This window comes from Micromys minutus, assembly GCF_963924665.1.
Source record: "Micromys minutus genome assembly, chromosome: 1".
Taxonomy (NCBI): domain Eukaryota; kingdom Metazoa; phylum Chordata; class Mammalia; order Rodentia; family Muridae; genus Micromys; species Micromys minutus.
Genome location: NC_137969.1, coordinates 93979016 through 94000517, shown reverse-complemented (window position 1 = coordinate 94000517; position 21502 = coordinate 93979016). Strand labels below are relative to the sequence as shown.

Genomic DNA, 21502 nt, shown 5'->3' with positions numbered 1-21502 from the left:
TTTTTTTTAAACATAAAATGTATGTATTTATTGTCTTAGGGTTTTACTGCTGTGAATAGACAGCATGACCAAGGAAACTCTTATAAAGACAACATTTAATTGGGGCTGGTGTACAGGTTCAGAAGTTTAGTCGATTACCATCAATGCAGGAGCAGGGCAGCATCCAGGCAGGCGTGGTGCAAGAGGAGCTGAGAGTTCTCCATCTTCATCTGAAGGCTGCTAGCAGAATACTGACTTCCAGAATACTTCATCTTCCAGGAAGATGAAGGTCTTAAGTCCCAGACCACAGTGACACACCTACTCCAACAGGGCCACACATCCTGATATTGCCACTCTCTGGACCAAGCGTATACCAAACATCACATTCCACTCCCTGGCCCCATAGGCTTGTTCAAATATGACTCTATGGTGGTCATACCTAGACATAGCATAAAGCAAAATACATTTAGTTTAACTTTCAAAGTCCCCATAATCTATAGCAGTCTCAACAATATTAAAAGTTCAAAGTTCAAGGTCTCTTCTGGGATTCATCTAATCATTTAACTGTAATCCCCAAAGCAAGACAAGAAACCAGCTGAGAAAACCCCAAACTCTGCACTTCCATGTCTGATATCAAAGCAGTCTTCAGATCTCCAACTCCTCTCTCATCTTTGTTGATTGCAACAACTTCTTTCTCCTGGGCTGGTTCCACTCCCTTTTAGCACCTTTGCTTAGCAGATAGACCATGGCTGTGTCATCTCGAATATCTTGGGGTCTCCAAGGCAATGTCAATGTGTCTTGGAGCCACACAAGACATTCTAGGCTCCTCCAAAGAGCTGGCACCACTTCTCCAGCTCTGCCTTCTGTATCACTCTAAGCTCAGGTTGAGCCACTCCACTGAGGCTGCTGTTCTTAGTGATCATCCCATGGTAGTGCCATTAGAATACACTGGGATTTTCCACTGTAACTAGGCTTCACCAATAGCCTCTCATAGGCTCTCTTTGTGGTGCCAAGCCTCAGCTCCTTTGCATGACCCTTCAGTCCTGGACTGCACCTAAGGCTGCACTTTCGCCAATGGCCTTAATTGCTCTCACAGTGCCGAGCCTTAGCTGCTCTTTATGATCCCTTCATGTCTTCAAAACCAGTACCACCTGGGTGACTCGTACACATTACCAAGTACAGCTGCTATAAAGGTACAACCTTGGCTATCTCTGGAACACAACTTCTTTCTGCTCTCAGGAAACACTTCCCAGAAGATTTCACCACAGTGATGCTGGTCTCTTCTTAAGCACCACTAATTTCTTAACCAGCATGAATTGTCCCAGTCACCCCTTCTCTTCTTGTCTCTAAAGCCAGAGCCATGTGTCCAAAGCTATTGAGTTCTGTTGCTTGCTGTGACTGGAACATGGTCCCTTATTCTATTACATTATCACCGGCATTTTGTTTTCCAACTCCTTCACTGTGTAAGCTTGGTTGTCCTGGAACTTGCTCTTTACACTGACTTTGAGCTCAGGTCTGCATGCCAGTCTCCTTAGCACTGAATTAAAGGTGTGGTCCACCAAGCCTAGATTTAAGTTTTTCTTTACCTACAATTTGCTCTGTTCTAGGCTTCCCTTGAACTCAGAAATTTGCTTGTCTTTGCCTCCTGGGGTTAAAGGCTTATGCTACCTTGCTTGGATCTAAGTTTAGCTGGGTGGGATCTTGCCCCAAGGTCACTACTCACTTAATACAATGTAATATCCTTGAAGAAGTTTTCAGCACCATTTCACTTCCTTGTGTTCCTTTAAAACTAAAACTATATATTTTGTATTTTTCCTTTCTCATCTTGCTACATTTGTTCAAAATGTTCTTCATCAGACATAGCCAGAGAACAAAGTCTCTGTTGGGCTTTTCTGAAACTTCCTTTGTCAATGCAAGTAATCTGAGTCTCTTCACTTTAGCCTCCCAGAGATTCCTTTTAAATGGCAAAAGGCAGGCACATTCTTCACCAAAACTTCACAAAAAGATTCTCTTGGCCACATATCAAAATTTTTCTCAGGCTGGAGAGATGGCTCAGCAGTTAAGAGCATTGACTCCTCTTCCAGAAATCCTGAGTTCTATTCCCAGCAACCACTTGGTAGTTCATGATGAGGTCTGATGCCCTCTTCTGGTGTGTCCAAAGATAGCAACAGTGTACTCACATAAATAAAATAAATAAATCTTAAATAAAATAAAATAAAGTTCTCTACTGAAACCTTTGGGCCAGCAAGCCCAGACAGGTCAAATTACCCTAATAGGATTTTCATAATCCTACTAGGCTGGTTCGTTAAGCCCCACTTAAAGCATTCTATGGATTTCCAAATCCAAAGACCCAAAATTCATATTCTTCCAAACAAAAGCACACTCAGGCCCATCACAGCAATACTTCAGTCCCTGGTATCAACTTCTGACTTGGTTAGGGTTTTACTGTTGTGAACAGACATCTTGACCAGGGCAACTTTTATAAGGACCACATTTAATTGGGGCTGGCCTACAGGTTCAAAGATTCAACACATTATCATCAACCAGGATTCATGTCAGCATCCAAGCAGGCATGGAGCAGGAGAAGCTGAGAGATCTACATCTTCATCTGAAGGCTTCTAGAAGACTCACTTTCAAGCAGCTAGGGTGAAAGTCTTAAGTCCAAGCCCACAGTGACACATGTATTCCAAGAAGGCCACACATCCCAATAGTGCTACTGTCTAGGCCAAGTATATACAAATCATCACTGTATGTAATTAAAAAATAGTTTTGGTTTTGTTTTCTTAGGCTTTCATTTAAATTTATGCTTTTCTAGTTTGAGACAACACTCATCATTTTCTTTGGTTCCTTTTCTTTCTTTTTTCCTCTGCCCACTTCTTCCCCCTTTGCTTTACATTTTGCAGTGGCTTTTGAGAAAATGTTACTGTATTTTTGCCATATGGACAAGCTGGAATGGTAATTCTCCTCCCCCGCCCTAGTTTGTTGCTCAGTAATTTACACCTGAGTTCAGCATTTCCTCTAAATTTCTGTCTGTCAACTGTAGACCACTCCTGTCCTAAGACTGTCCCCGAGCCTCATCTGTATCTGCTGACTCTATAATGTTTCAGATGCTGCTTGCTTTCTCTAACCTTTTATAATATAGAATGCTTCCTATTACTGATTTGTCTCAGCGAAGGTTGCTGATCTAACCAGAATTTCTCGATTTTTCTTTCATGATTCAATATTGGTAGATTGGGTGTGTTTAATTTAATCCATTTCTCCCAGGCTTTCTAATCATTTGGGATGCAATTTTTCATATGTCCCTTCGTGATGCTTTCATTTAACTTTTTACTGTATCCTTTTAAATTTTCTATCATACATTGAAACCCCGATGCCTCTGTCTTTGCAACCTCCCCTACAAAACAAAACAAACAAAATGTCTCAGCAAGGAAGCTATAGTAGTAGGTCTTATTGTTTCTCACAGTCTACCCTTTTGCTCAAATAGCTTTACTTGCAAATGTTCATTGCAATGAGTTATTCGCCTGGTTTGAGGTCTCCCACTTCTGCTCTACTTTTCCTACTGAATTCTTACCAGGACTCCTCTTAGATATCCTGTAGTTGCCCCATGTCATGCAGATCTTGAATCTTTGGTTTTGCAGGGCCAGCCCCTTCATAAACTCCAGCAGTCCACAAATGGGATAGATGTTGGAGTGGTCCAACTCAAAGCTGTGGATCTAGACCTAGGTGGTAGCTGAGTTGGTCAGCCAACCAGCTCACCTACTCTCTTCTGCCCAGGGCCAGTTCTCTCCTGCTCAGATAAAGGGTGGGTCCAGCTCTGTACAGTGCCTGGACAACATCATAGCCCCAGGCGGCAGCCCAGAACAGGGGTGTCTACTATGTCTTTGGTGTTAACATGGGCTACAGACGTTGACACAGGCTCTTGGTGCTGCAGGGATATGAACAAAGACATGGCACTCAGTGGCAGCACAGAGCAGGAGCTCACCATGGCCTCAGGTATATCTCACTAACCTCCTGTCTTCATTCGTCCTCTTTTCCTCATGTCACACAGCTCTAATTCCCTGTCTCTTTTGATCTTCCACCCTGGCTGAGCCTCATGGCGGTAAGTGCCGACACTGGTCTCTGGTGCGCTCTGCCCCACTTGCCTTTTATGGTGTTTTTTTATTTCTTGGTTTCAGTTGTAATTTCTCTCTTCATTTCAGATTTAATATTTTTCTTTTTTTATATTGGATATTTTATGTATTTACATTTCAAATGTTATCCCCCTTTACCCCCCTCTACCATTCCCCATATGCTCTCCCTTAGTTTTTAAAGATTTATTTTTTATTTTATGCGAATGTATGTACGTATGTCTATATGATAGGCTTACTTTTTTAAAAATTGAATTGAACAACTTTATTTTAAAAAACAAAGATAAATGTACAGATTTCAAGCATTTTTGCATAAAAGTATATGAAAACATTTTTGCCAGTACTTGATTTTTTAAAGGTTTGATAGTATGCATTAAAATCTTACTAGTTACAATGAGCATAAAGTATATGTAAAACAAGATGTAACCTGGAAATAGTCAAAGTTTTCTTGGTGTGTAAAAATTAAGCATAATGGTTTTTCATTTTCTTTTTTTGGGAGGGGGGCTTTTATTTTCTTGAACTTCATACAGTCTGTGAGTTGTTTCTGGGGTGTTCAGAGCTTTCTGAGGTTAGTATCCAATTATCAGTGACTGCATATTATGTCTGTTGTTTTGTGACTGGGTTACCTCACTAAGGAAGATATGCTCTAGATTCATCCATTTTCTTAAGAATTTCAAAAAGTCATTGTTTCTGATAGGTGAGTAGTACTCTATTATGTAAATATACCACAATTTTTGTATCTGTTCATCTACTGAAGAACATCTGGGTTCTTTCCAGCTTCTGGCTATTATAAATAGTGCTGCTATGAACATTGTGGTTCATGTGTCTTTGCTGTATGTTGGAGCTACTCTGGGGTATATGCTCAGAAGTGGAATAACTGGGCCTTTAGGTAGTACTATTTCCAATTTTCTGAGGAATCCCCAGACTGATTTCCAGAGTGGTTGTACCAGTTTACATCCCCACAAACAGAGGAGAAGTGTTCCTCTTTCTCTGCATCCTCGCCAGCATCTGCTGTCATCTGAATTTTTGATCTTAGCCATTCTGACTGGTGTGAGGTGTAATCTCAGTGTTGTTTTAATTTGCATTTTCCTGATGGCTAATAATGTTGAACACTTCCTTAGATGCTTCTCAGCCATTGAATATTCCTCAATTGAGAACTTTTTGTTTACCACTGTACCCCATTTTTTAATAGGGTTGTTTGATTATCTGTTGTCTAACTTCTTGAGTTCTTTATATATCTTGGATATTAGGCCTCTATCAGCTCTGGGGTTGGTAAACATTTTTTTCCAATGTGTTGGCTGCCATTTTGTTTACTTGATAGTTTCCTTAGTCTTACAGAAAATTTGCAATCTCATTAAGTCCCATTTTTTAATATTTGACCTTAGAGCATGAGCCATTGGTGTTCTGTTCAGGAAATTTTCTCTGTGCCTATGTATTCTAAAATTTTTCCTACTTTCTCTTCTAGTAGTTTCAGTGTACCTGGTTTAATGTAGAGATCTTTGATCCACTTGCACTTGAGCTTTGGTACAAGGAGATAAGAAAGGGTCTATTTTCATTCTTCTTCATGATTAGTGCCAGTTGGACCAACACTATTTTTTGAAGAGGCTGCCCTTTTCCCATTAAATGTTTAAAGATTGTTTGTCGAAAATCAAGTGACCATATATGTGAAGATTCATTTCTGGATCTTCTATTTTGTTCCAGTGATCGACGTGCCTATCTCTGTACCTGTACCATGTTGTTTTAAGCACAATTGCCTTTTAATATAGCTTGAGGTCAGGCATGGTGATTGCCGCAGATTTTTCTTGTTTTTGCGGGTGCATTTCTCTATTCTAGGTTTTTTCTTATTCCAGATGAAATTTCACTTTGCTCTTTCCAACTCTATGAAGAATGGGGTTACAGTTTTGATGGGGATTGCATTGAATCTCTAGAATACTTTTGTTAAAATGGCCATTTTTACAATGTTGATCCTTCCAATTCATGAGCATGGGAGATCTTTCCATTTTGTGAGATCTTCCTCAATTTTCTTCTTTAGAGATTTGAAGTTCTTGTTATACAGGTCCTTCACTTGCTTAGTTAGAGTCACACCAAAGTATTTTATATTGCTTGTGACTATTGTGAAGGGTATCTTTCCCCTGATTTCTTTCTCCTTATGTTTGTTCTTTGAATAGAGGAAGGCTACTAATTTGTTTGAGTTAATTTTATATCCAGCCAACTTCGCTGAATTTGTTTATCAGCTGTAGAATTTCCCTTGTGGAATTATTGGGGTCACTTATGTACACTATCGTATCATCTGCAGTGATGTTTTTACTTGTTCCTTTTTAATTTGTATCTTTTTGATTTCCTTTTGCTCTCTAATTGCTCCAGCCATGACTTCCAGTACTATGTTGAATAGGTAGGGGGAGAGTGGGCAGCCTTGTCTACTCCCTGATTTTAGTGGGATTTCTTCAGTTTTCTCACCATTTAGTTTGATGTTGGCTATTAGTTTGCCGTATGTTGCTTTTATTATGTTTAGGTATGGGCCATGGATTTCTGTTCTTACGAAGGCTTTTAACATGAAGCGGTGTTGAATTTTGTCTAATGCTTTCTCAGCATGTAATGAGATGACCATGTGGTTTTTTTCTTTGTGTTTGTTTATATAATGGATTATGTTGATGGATTTCTGTATATTAAACCATCCCTGCATCCCAGGAATGAAGCCTACTTGATCATGGTGAATGATCATTTTGATGTATTCTTGGATTCGGTTTTCAAGGATTTTGTTGAGTATTTTTACATCAATGTTCATAAGTGATATTGGTCTGAAGTTCTCTCTTCTTTTAGGGTCTTTGTGTGGTTTAGGAATGAGGGTTATGGTGGTCTCAAAAAAGGAGTTAGGTAGTGTTGATCTGACTCTATTGTGTGGAGTAGTTTGTAGAATATTGGTATTATCTCGTCAATAAATGTCTGATAGATTTTTGCACTGAACCCAACTGGACCTGGGCTGTTTTTAGATGGGAGGCTTTTGATGACTTCTTCTATTTCTTTAGGTGTTATGGGATTATTTAGATGGTTTACCTGGTCCTGGTTTAACTTTAGTATCTGGTATCTGTCTAGGAATTCATTCATTTCCTCCTGATTTTCCAGTTTGTTGAGTATAGGCTTTAGTAGTAGGATCTGATGATTTCTTGAATTTTGTCAGTTTCAGTTGTTATTTCTCCACTTTCATTTCTGATTTTTTTTTTAATTTGGATACTCTCTCTTTTCCCTCTAGGTAGTCTGGCTAAGGGTTTATCGAAAAAGGTTTCTTTTTTATTGGATGGTTTTATTTTTTATTGAATGACATATTCGTGTCTGCTTTGTGGGTATGGTAGTATTGCTTTTGATGAGGACAGTTAAGACTCTACTAGAAATTTCAGTACTAAGGGAAATAGGAGTGACATCCAAGAGCAGCAGATCTGGAACATTGTCAGTCTTGTCTCCAGATAGAATGGCTGTCTGTACAGCTGCACCACAACCAACAGCTTCATCGGGGTTAATGCTCTTATTCAGTTCTTTTCCATTGAAGAAGTTTTGCTGAAGTTTCTGAATCTTCGGGATTCCAATAAAACCATCCACCAAGGTAAAATCATGGACCTGTGACTGGTCTAGTTTGGCATCTCGAAGAGTCTTCTCTACAGGGTTTAGTATGCCATGGAACAGGTCAGCATTCAATTCCTCACATTGAGCATAGGTAGTGGAGGTATAGAATAATTCCCTCATAGAGAAAATCAATCTCAATACTTGCCTGGGTGCTGGAGGAGAGGGTTTTCTTGGCCCCTCATAGGCAGTGAGGAGACATTGGACAGCTCTCTTGTTACTGATGCCTTCTTGCTTAAACTCAGCAATGAAATGGTTTACCATTCAGTTGTCAAAGTCTTTTCAACTCAAGTGGGTGTCTCCAGCTATTGATTTGACCTAAATAAATTTCATCCTCAATAGTGAGGATTGAAATTTCAAAAGTGCCACCTCCCAAGTCAAACATCAGCACATTCCTTTTAACTATGACCTTATCTAAGCCATAAGCAATAGCAGCAGCCATTGGTTCATGAAAATTCAAAGTACATTGAGGCCAGCAATAGTTCCAGCATCTTTTATTACCTGCCACTGAGAGTCAGTGAAGTAAGCTGGCACCATGACCATGGCATTGGCCACAGTCTTTCCAAGGTAAGTTTCTGCAATTTCCTTCATCATTGTCAGAACCATCGAGGACACTTCCTCTGAGTAGAAAGTTTTTCTCTCCCCTTTGTATTCTACTTGACATTGGGCCTGCATCATTCACCACAATGAAGGGTCAGTGCTTCATATCAGACTGAAATGCATCATCATCAATCCTATGCCTGATTAGATGTTTTGTATCAAATACTGTGTTGGTGGGGTTCATTGCAACCTGATTCTTGACTGAATCACCAATTAATCATTCTGTGTCAGTGTAAGCAACATAGCTCAGTGTGGTGCTGTTACCCTGGTTATTGACAATAATTTTCACCTTTCCATGCTGGAAGACAACCACACAGGATTTGTGGTGCCAAGATCAATGCCAACTGCAGGTCCCTTAGACACTGTTGCTTGCATGTAGGCCTGGTTTTGCTTACAATGAGAACACACAAATGCCTGAGAGCTGGCTCTGCCATCAATGAGGTTCATAGTAATTTTAAGGGAATTGTTAAGATCATAGGTCAATAAGGCTTAAGGTGTTACAGCAGAACTGTTTATATGTCTATCCATTAAGACTAGTACTTGACTAGATATTCATTTAATGTTTTCTTTTTTATTGGATAATTTATTTATTTACATTTCAAATGTTATTTGTTTCCCCATTCACCCTTCACAATCTAGTATCCCATTTCCCTCTTTCCTGCTTCTATGACAGTGCTCACCCACCCATTCACCCACTCCCACCTCAACCCTGGCATTCTGTACAATGGGGCATCAAGCCTGTACAGGACCAAGGGCTTCTTTTATTGATGCCAGACAAGGACATTCTATGCTATATATGTATGAGGCTGAAGCCATGGGTCCCTCCCTTCTTTGGTTGGTGGTTTTGTCCCTGGGATTGGTCTTGTTGGTTGATATTTTTGTTCTTCTTATGGGTTGCAAGTACCTTCAGCTCCTTCAGCTCTTTCTCAAAGTCCTCCATTGGGGTTCCTGTGCTCAGTCCAATGATAGGCTGTGAACACTCATATCTGTACTTTTAAACTCTGGCAGAACCTTTTAGAAGAGAGATATATAAGGTTCCTATCAGCAAATACTTCTTGCCATCTATGATTGTGACTTGGTTGGGTAGCACCATATGGGATGGATCCCCAGATGGGGAAGTCTCTGGATGACCTTTCCTTCAGTCTCTGCTCCATTCTTTGTCCTTATATTTCTTACAGTGCATATTTTGTTCCCCATTCTAAGAAGGACTGAGTCACCCACATTTTGGTCTTTCTTCTTAAGCTTCATATGGTCTGTGAATTTTATCATGGGTATTCCAAACTTTTGGGTTAATATACACTTATTGGTGTGTGAATACCATGTGTGCTCTTTTGTGGCTGGTTACTTCGCTCAGGATTATATCTTCTATTTCCATCCTTTTACCTAGGAACTTCATGAACTCATTGTATTTAATAGTTGAGTAGTACTCCATTTTGTAAATTACCACATTTTCTTTATCCATTCCTATGTTGAAGGACATCTGGGTTCTTTCCAGCTTCTGGCTATTGTATATAAGGCATCTAGTGGAGCATGCATCCTTGTTATATGTTAGAGCATCTTTTGGGTATATGTCCAGGAGTGGTATAGCTGGGGCTTCAGGTAGTACAATGTCCAATTCTCCGAGGAACCACCAGATCAATTTTCAGAGTGGATGTACTAGCATATGACCCCACCAAGAGTGGGGGCGTGTTCCTCGTTCTCCACAGCTTTGCCAGCATCTAAAGCAGTAATTTTTATGTCATAAGTTAGCACAGTTTTGTCAATAGACAAATCACCTTGTGTCTTTATTATTTTGAAGTCTTATATAGATAAACTAGTTCATCATTTCTTTTCTTTTCTTACATCTACAATAAATCTCCCATATACAATTTATAACCTTTAGTCACCTTATGGTGGCCTCATTCCTTATCTAGAAAGAATGTTTTTCTTTTTTTTTAAAGAATATATGCTAACATGTATTTTATTATGGATATATCTCCAATCATCAAATTTAAACTTTATTTTATTTTTTTAAACTTTATTTTAAAAAACAAAGATAAAAGAAAAAAGATTTTCAACACTTTTGCATAAATGTATACAAAAACATTTTTGTCAGTGCTTGGGTATTTTTTTTTTTTTTTTAAGGTTTGATACTCTGCATTATGGTCTTACTAGTTACAATGAGCAAAAAGTACATGTAAAACAGGATGTAACCCGGAGTTAGTCAATGTTTTCTTGGTGTGTAATGATTGAGAGTAATGTTTTTTTTTTTTGTTTTGTTTTCTTTTTTTTTTTTTTTTGAGCTTCACAAAGTCTGTGAGTTGTTTCTGGGGCAATCTGAGCTTCTGGGGTTAGCATCCCACTATCAGTGGCTGCATATTATGTCTGTTCTTTTGTGACTGGGTTATCTCACTCAGGATGATATTCTCTAGATGCAACCATTTTATTAAGAATTTCGTTAGGTCATTGTTTCTGATAGCTAAGTAGTAATCCATTGTTTAAATGTACCACAATTTTTGTATCCATTAATCTACTGAAGGACATTTGGGTTCTTTCCAGCTTCTGGCTATTATAAATAGAGCTGCTACGAATATTGTGGTGCATGTATCTTTGTTGTATATTGGAGTGTCTCTGGGTTATATGCCCAGAAGTGGAATAGCTAGATCTTCAGGTTGTACTATGTCCAATTTTTTGAGGAATTGCCAGAGTAATTTCCAGAGTGGTTGTATCAGTTTACAACCCCATCATCAGTGGAGAAGTGTTGCTCTTTCTCCAAAACCTTGCCAGCCTCTGCTGTCATCTGAGTTTTGGATCTTGGCCAATCTGACTTGTGTGAGATGGAATCTCAGGGTTGTTTGGATTTGCATTTCCTTGATGGCTAAGGATGTCAAACATTTTTTAGATGTTTCTCAGGTATTCCATATTTTTCATGTGAGAACGTTTTGTTTAGCTCTGTACCCAATTTCTAAATAGGGTTGTTTGATTCTCTGGTGTCTAGCTTTTTGCGTTCTTTGTATAGAGGATATAAGGCCTCTATCTGATGTGAAGTTGGTAAAGATCTTTTCCCATTCTGTTGGCTGCCATTTTGTTTTCTTGACAATGTCCTTAGCCTTACAGAAACTTTGCAATCTCATTAAGTCCCATTTGTTAATCTTTGATGTTAGAGCTTGAGCCATTGGTGTTTTGTTCAGAAAATTTTCTCCTGTGCCTATGTGTAAAGATGTTTTACTTGATGGTAAAAGTTTTAAGCCTTTCCCTGATGGCTAAGCATGTCGAGCACTTCCTCAGATATTTCTCAGCCATTCGATATTCCTCAACTGAGAACGTTTTGTTTAGCTCTGTACCCCATTTTTTAATAGGGTTATTTCATTCTCTGGTGTATAGCTTTTTGAGTTCGTTGTATACCTTAGATATTAGGGCTCTATCTGATGTGGAGTTGGTAAAAATCTTTTCCCATTCTGGTAGCTGCCATTTTGTTTTCTTGACAATGTCCTTAGCCTTACAGAAACTTTGCAATCTCATTAAGTCCCATTCGTTAATCTTTGACCTTAGAGCTTGAGCCATTGGTGTTTTGTTCAGGAAATTTTCTCCTGTGCCTATGTGTTCTAAGGTTTTCCCTACTTTCTCATCTAATAGTTTCAGTGTATCTGGTTTAATGTGGAGATCTTTGATCCACTTACACTTGAGCTTTGTACAAGGAGATAAGAACGGGTCTATTTTCATTCTTTTGCATGCTGAGTGCCAGTTGGACCAGCACCATTTGTTGAATAGGCTGTCCTTTTTCCATTGAATGTTTACTGCTCCTTTGTCAAAAATCAGGTGACCATGTACATGAGGACTCATTTCTGGAACTTCTATTCTATTCCATTGATCCACATGCCTATTTCTGTACCAGTACCATGCAGTTTTCAGCACAATTGCCTTGTAATATAGCTTGAGGTCAGGGATAGTGATTCCTGCAGATTTTTTTTTGTTGTTGAGAATGGATTTCGCTATTCTAGGTCTTTTGTTATTCCATATGAAATTGCACAATGATCTTTCCAATTCCATGAAGAACTGGGTTGGAATTTTGATGGGGATTGCATTGAATCTGTAGATTGATTTTGGTAGGATGGCCATTTTTAAGATGTTGATTTTCCCAATCCTTGAGCATGGGAGATCTTTCCATTTTCTGAGATCCTCCTCAATTTCCTTCTTTAGAGGTTTGAAGTTCTTGTCATACAAGTCCTTCACTTGCTTAGTTAGAGTCACACCAAGGTATTTCATAGTTTTTGTGACTATTGTGAAGGGTACCTTTTCCCTAATTTCTTTCTCTACATTTGTCCTTTGTGTATAGGAAGGCTATTGATTTGTTTGATATATTTTGTATCCAGCCACTTTGCTGAACTTGTTTATCAGCTGTAGGAGTTCTCTGGTGGAGTTTTTGGGGTCACTTAAGTACACTATCATGTCATCGGCAAAGAGTGATGTTTTTATCTCTTCCTTTCGATTTGTATCTCCTTGATCTCATTTGCTGTCTAATTGCTCCAGCCAGGACTTTTAGTACTATGTTGAATAGGTGAGGGGAGAGTGGGCTGACTTGTTGAGTCCCTGATTTTAGTGGGATTGCTTCAAGTTTCCCACCATTAAGTTTGATGTTGGCTGTTGGTTTGCTGTATATTGCTTTTATTATGTTTAAGTATGGACCTTGGATTCCTGTTCTTTCCAGGACTTTTAACATGAAGTGGTGTTGAATTTTGTCAAATGTTTTTTCAGCATCTAGTTAGATTCCACTTCACACCAGTCAGATTGGCCAAGATCCAAAACTCAGATGACAACAGATGCTGGCGAGGCTGCCGAGAAAGAGGAACCCTTCTTCACTGTTGGTGGGGCTGCAAACTAGTACAACCACTCTGGAAATCAGTCTGGCGATACCTCAGAACACTGGACATAATACTACCTGAAGACCCAGGTATTCTATTTCTGGGCATATACCCCAGAGACACCTTAGTACACAACAAAGATATATGCACCACAATGTTCATAGCAGCTCTATTTATAATAGCCAGAAGCTGGAAAGAACCCAGATGTCCTTCAGAAGATGAATGGATACAAAAATTTTGGTACATATACACAATGGAATACTACTCAGCCACCAGAAACAATGACTTGACCAAATTCTTAAGAAAATGGCTGCATCTAGAGAAGATCATCCTGAGTGAGATAACCCAGTCACAAAAGAACAGACATAATATGCAGTCACTGATAGTGGGATGCTAACCCCAGAGGCTTGCACTTCCCCAGAAACAACTCACAGACTGTATGAAGTCCAAGAAATTAAGAAAACAAAACAAAACAAAACAAAAAGTCTTTATACAATAAGAAAACTTTGACTATTTTCATGTTACATTTTGTTTTACATGTACTTTATGCTCATTGTAACTATTAAGTTTTCAATGCATACTATCAAACCTTTAAAAAAATCAAGTACTGACTAAAAATATATTCATACACTTTTATGTAAAAATTATTTTACAATCTGAAAAAAATTACTGACAAAAATGTATTGTATAATTTTATGCAAACAATGCTTAAAATCTGTACATTTATCTTTGTTTTGTAAAATAAAGTTGTTAAAAATTTTTTTAAGCCTGCTTTCTTTTCCTAGAGGAATCAACCAATAGCAAATGAAAGATTATAGCGCTATTTTTGCAGCTATTATTCTATGGAGGGCTTGAGACTATGTATCAAGTTGGAAATTCTAAAAATTCATTATTAGGAATTACAAAATCACTAGTTCTTCTACACAGCATTTCTGCATGGCAGTACATCTTCGTATTGATTCTAAAGGAAATCTGCCCAGTAGGGTGATGTAATGTCCAGGGAACTCTATATAATTATAGCAGGAATGGCAGATTAGCAGCGAGAATCAATCCTGGATAAAAATCTCTGAGAATCCTCCATCTCTGACTGCACCCTTTGCAGCCATGGAAATAGTGGCCTATCTCCAGAACACTATATTTTTCTTTTACTATGTTATTTCTATATATACATGATCATGGGAGATCTTTCCATCTTCTAATACCTTCTTCAATTTCTTTCTTCAGAGACTTGAAGTTCGTGTCATACAGGTATTTCAGTTGTTTGGTTAGAATTATACCAAGATATTTTATATTATTTGTGGCTACTGTAAAGGGTGTTGTGACCATAATTTCTTTCACAGCCAATTTCTTATTTGTATAAAGGAAGGCTACGGCTTCATTAGAGTTGGTACTGTGTCCAGACATTTTGTAGAAGGTATTTATCAGGTGTAGGTGTTGTCTGGTAGATTTTTTGAAGTCACTTTTGTGATGTATACTATCATATCATGTGTGAATTGTGATACTTTGACATTTTCCCTTCCAATTTGTATCCCCTTGGTCTCCTTTAGTTGTCTTATTGCTAGAGTTAGAACTTCAAATTGAATAGATACAGAGAGAATGGGCATCCTTGTCTTCTTAATTTTAGTGGAATTGCTTGAAGTCTCTCTTATTTTAATTTGATGTTGGCTATTGGCTTTTTGTGTACTGTATTATTACTGTATGGACATTGTATTCCTAATATTAAAAAGAATTTTAAAATAAAAGGGTGTTAGATTTTATAAAGTCTTTTTTAGAATCTAATGAGATTATTGTATATTTCCCCCATTTTGTTAGTTTATATGGTGGATTTTATTGATGGATGTTTTTGTATATTGAACCATTCCAGCATCCCTGGGATTAAATCTACTTGATCATAGTGATTGATACATTTGATGTGTTCTGAGATTTAGTTTGCGAATATTTTATTGTGTATTTTTGCATCAATGTTCATAACAGAACCTGGTCTAAATTTTTCTTTCTTTCTTGAGTCTTTGTGTGGTTTAGAAATCAGGGTGATTGTGACCTCATAGAATGATTTTTAGCTAAAAAGAGAGTGGGTTTAGCAATATTCCTTCTGATTCTATTTTGTGGAATAGTTTGATGAGTATTGGATTTAGCTATTCTTTGAATATCTGGTAGAATTCTGTAAAACAATTATCTGAGCCTGTGTTTTGGTGGAGGGAATTTTAATGAAAGCTTCTATTTCCTCAGGGTTTATAGGACTGTTTATATTATTCTTGTGATCTTGATTTTATTTTAGTAAGTAGTATCTGATTAGAAAATTATCCATTTCATTTTGATTTTCAATTTTATGGAGTACAGGCTTTTGAATTAAGACTGAACAAATCTTTGGATTTCTTCAGTGTCCCTTATCATTTCCCCCTTCTCATTTTTGATTGTTTTGCTTTTCTCAAAGAACCATCTCTTTGTTTTGTTGATCCTTTGTATTGCACAATTTGCTTAAATTCTTTTAATGTCAGCCCCAAATCTCATGATTTTCTGATGTTGAGACTACTTGGGTGTGCTTGCTTCTTTAAGTTCTGGAGCTTTCAGTCATTTTTTTTATATTATGGCTATGAGATACCCCCATTTTCCTTATGAAGACACTTAAATGCTATGAACTTTCCTCCTACCTTTGCTTTCATTGTGTTCTGTAAGTTTGGGTATGTTGTATCTACATTTTCATTGAATTCTAGAAAGTCTTTAATTTCTCTATATTTTCTGACCCAGCTTCATTCAGTAAGGGTTGTTCAGTTTTCATGAGTTTGTAGGCTTTCTGCTGTTTCTGGTATTGTTGAATTCCAGCTTTAATCTATTGCTGTCTCATAAGATACATAGGGTCATTTTAATTTTATTGAATATGTTGTATCTTGCTTTGTTACTGACTATATGGTCAATTTTTATAAAGGGTGTTCATGAATTGCTGAGATGTTTGGGTGAAATATTATGTAGACATTTAATTGGTTCATTTGATTCATAACATCTGAGAGTTTCATTATTTCTCTGTTTAGCTTCTGTCTGGATTACTCGTACACTGGTGAGAGTGTGGCTTTGAAATTTTCTGCTACTAATATGTAAAGTTTTATGTGCAATTTGAGCTTCAGTAAAATTTTATAAATGTGGGTGCCCTTGCATTTGGAGCATAGATGCTCAGAAATGAGAGGAAACCTTGGTAAATTTTTCTTTGAGGAGTATAATGTATCTTTCCCCATTATTTTGGTTAAATTTGGTTGAAAGTCTATTTTATTAGGTATTAGAATAGCTACTCAAGCATGCTTTTTTGGTTCCTTTACTTAGAAAACCCTTTTACAGCCTCTTTTTATGAGGAACTGTGTGCATTTTTTTCCGAGGTGTTTTCCTTGTGTGCAACAAATGAAGGATCCTGTTTTTTCATCCATTTTCCTAGCCTGTGTCTTCATATTGGAAAATTGAGTCCACTGATGTTCAGAGAAGTTAAAGGTAAGCTATTGTTATTTTACATTACTTTGATATTTGCAGTGGCTGTTGTAGACATCTTTCCCCTAAACCCCATGTGTGTGTGTGTGTATGTGTGTGTGTGTGTGTGTGTGTGTGTGTGTGTTTGTGAGTGTGTGTGTGTGTGTGTGTGTGTGTGTGTGTTTGTGTGTGAGTGTGTGTATGTTTATATGCACCTCCCTATATTTGGTTTGCTACTGGTGGGTTGTTTATTCTCTTTGGTCTTTTTGGTTGTAGTTAGTCTCCTTATATTTGAGTTTTCCTTCTAGTATCTTTTATTGGTCTGAATTTGTGGATAGATATTGATTAACTTTAGATTTGTCATGGAATATCTTGTTTTCTACATCTATGGTGATTGAAAGTTTTGCTGGGTATACTAGTTTAGGCTGACATCTACAGTCTCTTAGGTTTTGAAAGGTATCTTCCCAGGCCTTTCTTTCTTTTATGGTCTCAACTGAAATGTTGGGTACAATTCTGATAGGTCTGTGTTTATGTTTCTTGGGCTCTTTTCCTTAATACTTTTACAATTTCTTTTTGTATATTTAGTGTTTTGATTGTTATGTGGCAGAGGAATTTTCCTTTTGCTCCAGTTTGTATGGAGTTCTATAAGCTTCTTCTACCTATATAGGTGGCTCTTTCTTTAGGCTAGGGCATTTTTTTTCTACAATTTTGTTGAAGATGTTTTCTGAGCCTTTGAGTTGAGAATCTTCTATTCTTATTCTTATGTTTGGTCTTTTCATATTTGCCCAAATATCATGATAATTTAGTCATAAAATTTTTAGATTTGCAATTTTGACTGATTTATTTTCTATAGAACAAGGCCACAGCTAGACCATGGAGCTTTGAGTTGGGATTCTTTCCTTCTTTTCTTCCTAGGTTTTGTCTTTTCAGAATGTCCCACTTTCCTCAATGTTTTGTCTCAAAACTTTTTTTAGAAAATCTAATATTTTCTTTAATCTATGCATTTTCTTTTGTATCTTGAAAATCTGAGATTTTCTCTTCCATCTCTTCTATTATGTTTGTGAAGCTGGACCTGTAGTTTCTGCTTGAATTCCTAAAATTTTAATTTCTAAAATCTCTCAACTTGTATTTTTTATTGATTGTTTATTCATTTTCAGGTCTCATGAAGTTTTATGCATTTTCTTTCACAGGGTTTTATTTCTTTATTTCTTTCTCTCTCTGTATGTCTCCTGGATTTCTTTAAGGAATTCATTACTTTAGTATGATTTTTGTTTACTGCATTTCCTAAGAGATTTTTTTACTTTCTCCTTAAGGATTTCTATCATTTTCATGCAGGCAGTTGTAAGATCTAGTCCTTCTGCTTCAGCTAAGTTGGAATACTGAACACTTGCTGTGGTTTTATAGCCAGACTCTAGTGGAGATATAGTGCTCTGAGGTTATTGGCTGCATTCTTATTCTGGCATTTAGTTTCTGAGATCGGGTGATTATAGGTATGGGTGAGGCTTTCTGGATTTGTCTTTGTTGAAGTGGATGATTTATTTCTAGAATTTTGCTTCTTTTCTGGATTTTCCAAGAGTGCAATGGCTGTGTTTTCTGGGTATGGAGTTTTCTTTAGACCTAATAGTTGTGGAAGTTGGAAGTTTCAGATAAATGTATTTCTGGGTATTGGGATTTTACACTTAGGAATGGGGGGCATAAGATGGAGTAGAACAGATTACTAAACCAGGATCTGCTTATTTTGTCTCATTGACATCTGGAAATCAAGGGATTTACCCCAGGGAGTCTTCTATATCACCTAGATTAAGACTGGGAACCTGGATCTGAAGGAGAAGAAGAAAGGGGGGAGATCTTCAGTCAGCATACCTGATTCCTTTTGACGAGTATTTTGTGAGTTATCAGAGAATGCATTATGTAGTTAGGGTTTGAGATAAGACAGCAAATGGGGAGAGCAAAGTTAGGTTTTGATGGTCTGTGAGATCCACAGAAAATGAGGCAGCAGGAAGAAAAGGCTGTAGCTGGTATTCTGCTCCAGCACTAGGAAAGAGACTGGGTAGGGTACTGTAAGTGCAGGAGTAGAAGGAGAGGTGTGACTTCAGCTTACTTGTTGCCCAGGTTCTAGTGTCAGCATATTATTTCAGGCAACACTATTTGAGTGCAAGGATGATGTCCTCTACTCACATCACTGTATCTCATTTCATGTTTTATTGCAATGCAAAGAACATACACCAGGGAGCAGTAAACCTTTATGTGAAGGACTATGTTATTTCTGACTCCTTTCATCCTTTCCTCCTTTTCCCCCCCCTCTCTCTCTCTCTCTCTCTCTCTCTCTCTCTCTCTCTCTCTCTCTCTCCCTCTCTCTCCCCCTCCCTCCCTTCCTCTCTCTCTCTTTCATTTCCACCTTCTTTCTTTCCATTCTTTTTTCCTTCCTTTCTTTCTATCTTTCTTTCCCTCCCACAACATTTAGATGTGTGAGTATATTGTACGCGTGTTTATTGGGACTAGGCTTTACAAGTTTGTATTCTCATTGGTTGTGATTTTATGAGAGGTTTCAAAGAAACATTTTAAAAAACTTTTTATTAGATACTTTGTCTTTACATTTAAGATATTATTCCATTACCCAACCACTCCTGCTCCCATTTCCCTTCCCCCTCCATTTGCCTTCACAAAGGTGCACTTTACCCTGATCCCCCTCTCCACCCCATTGCCTTGGCATTTCCCTACACTGGGAAATCATGCCCTCTCTAGAACAAAAGCCTTTTCTCACACTGATGCCCAGACACTGCTTTCTTCAGCTACATATGCAACTGGATCAATAAGAAGAGATATTTTCTTGATGATGGGTGATACCTATACTTATCTGTGAGAATAAGAACAATGTTTATTTACTATCATCAGTGATTGTGTTAATTTATTAAATTATTGCTTGTAAATTTTTCTCCTTCTGCAAGTATGATTTCACTAGTACTGAGTAGTTACTTAGATTTCCAAATACCAGACATAGTATCCCTCTTGTCAAGCATATTTGATATCCAATTAAAGAGCCATAAGTTACCACCAAGGTAAAGAATTATTACTGAAGACACTATGCACAAGAGCCCCAAAGACCCATGATCTGGAACTGATATGAATGCCTCCTCCCTGAGCAATAGTTCTTGGTTTTATGTTTGAAATATATTTTGATATTTATTTATTTAATATTTCTTCATGAAATCATATGGAGGTTTAAAAATAGGTCCTTATGATTATCGTAGATTTTATTCATATGTGCTGTAATGTCTCCTTTCTCTTTCTAATTTTATTAATTTAGGGTGTTTCTTATTCTTATTTAATTTGGCTAAAGGCTTACAATTTTGTTTATTTATTAAAAGAGCAAACTTTGGTTTCACTGATTTTTTTTTATAATTCACAGCTTTCTTTTCTTTTTTTTTTTGAAAAACAACTTTATTTTACAAAACAAAGATAAATGTACAGATTTTAAAAAATTTTTGCTTAAAATTATAGATTTTTGTCAGTACTTATTTTTCAGATTTTAACATAATTTTTACATAAAATTATATGAATATATATTTTTAGTCAGTACTTGATTTTTTAAAGGTTTGATATTATGCCTTGAAAATTAATAGTTACAATGAGCATAAAGTAAAACAAAATGTAACATGGAAATAGTTAAAGTTTTCTTGTTTTCTAAATATCTTTTTTTGTTTTGTTTTGTTATCTTTATTTCTTGTCCATCATACGGTCTGTGAGTTGTTTCTGGGGGAGTGCAAGCCTCTGGGGTTAGCATCCCACTATCAGTGACTGCATATTATGTCGGTTCTTTTGTGACTGGGTTATCTCACTCAGGATGATATTCTCTAGATGCAGCCATTTTCTTAAGAATTTGGTTAAGTCATTGTTTGTGGTGGCTGAGTAGTATTCCATTGTGTATATGTACCACAATTTTTGTATCCATTCAACTTCTGAAGGACATCTGGGTTCCTTCCAGCTTCTGGCTATTATAAACAGAGCCGCTATGAACATTGTGGTGCATATATCTTTGTTGTGTATTAAAGTGTCTCTGGGATATATGCCCAGAAGTGGAATAGCTGGGTCTTCAGGTAGTACTATGTCCAATTTTCTGAGGTATCGCCAGACTGATTTCCAGAGTGGTTGTATTAGCTTGCAACCCAACCAACAGCGGAGAATTGTTCCTCTTTCTCCGCAGCCTCGCCAGCATCTGCTGTCATCTGAGTTTTGGATCTTGGCCAATCTGACTGGTGTGAGGTGGAATCTCAGGGTTGTTTTGATTTGCATTTCCCTGATGGCTAAGGATGTTGAGCACTTCCTCAGATGTTTCTTGGCCATTCGGTGTTCCTCAACTGAAAACGTTTTGTTTAGCTCTGTACCCCATTTTTTAATAGGGTTATTTGATTCTCTGGTGTCTAGGTTTTTGAGTTATTTGTATACCTTGGATATTAGGCTGCTATCTGATGTGGTGTTGGTAAAGATCTTCTCCCACTCTGTTGGCTGAAGTTTTGTATTCATGATAGTGTTTTTAGCCTTACAGAAACTTTGCAATCTCATTAAGTCCTATTTGTTAATCTTTGACCTTAGAGCTTGAGACATTGGTGTTTTGTTCAGGAAATTTTCTCCTGTGCCTATGTGCCCTAAGGTTTTCCCTACTTTCTCAACTAATAGTTTCAGTGTATCTGGTTTACTGTGGAGATCTTTGATCCACTTATACTTGAGCTTAGTACTAGGAGATAAGAAAGGGTCTATTTTCATTCCTTTGCATGCTGAGTGCCAGTTGGACCAGCACCATTTGTTGAATTGCCTGTCCTTTTTCCATTGAATGTTTACTGCACCTTTGTCAAAAATCAGGTGACCATATACATGAGGGCTCATTTC

General features: G+C 37.4%; 1 pseudogene across 1 annotated transcript; it reads right to left on the bottom strand.

Annotated features, from left to right (window-relative positions):
• Positions 1 to 7394: 7394 nt before the first annotated feature.
• On the bottom strand, positions 7395 to 8768 carry LOC308435093 (heat shock cognate 71 kDa protein-like; annotated as a pseudogene). The gene has a single exon. The product of its transcript is annotated as a heat shock cognate 71 kDa protein-like (transcript).
• Between the last annotated feature and the right edge of the window lie 12734 nt (positions 8769 to 21502).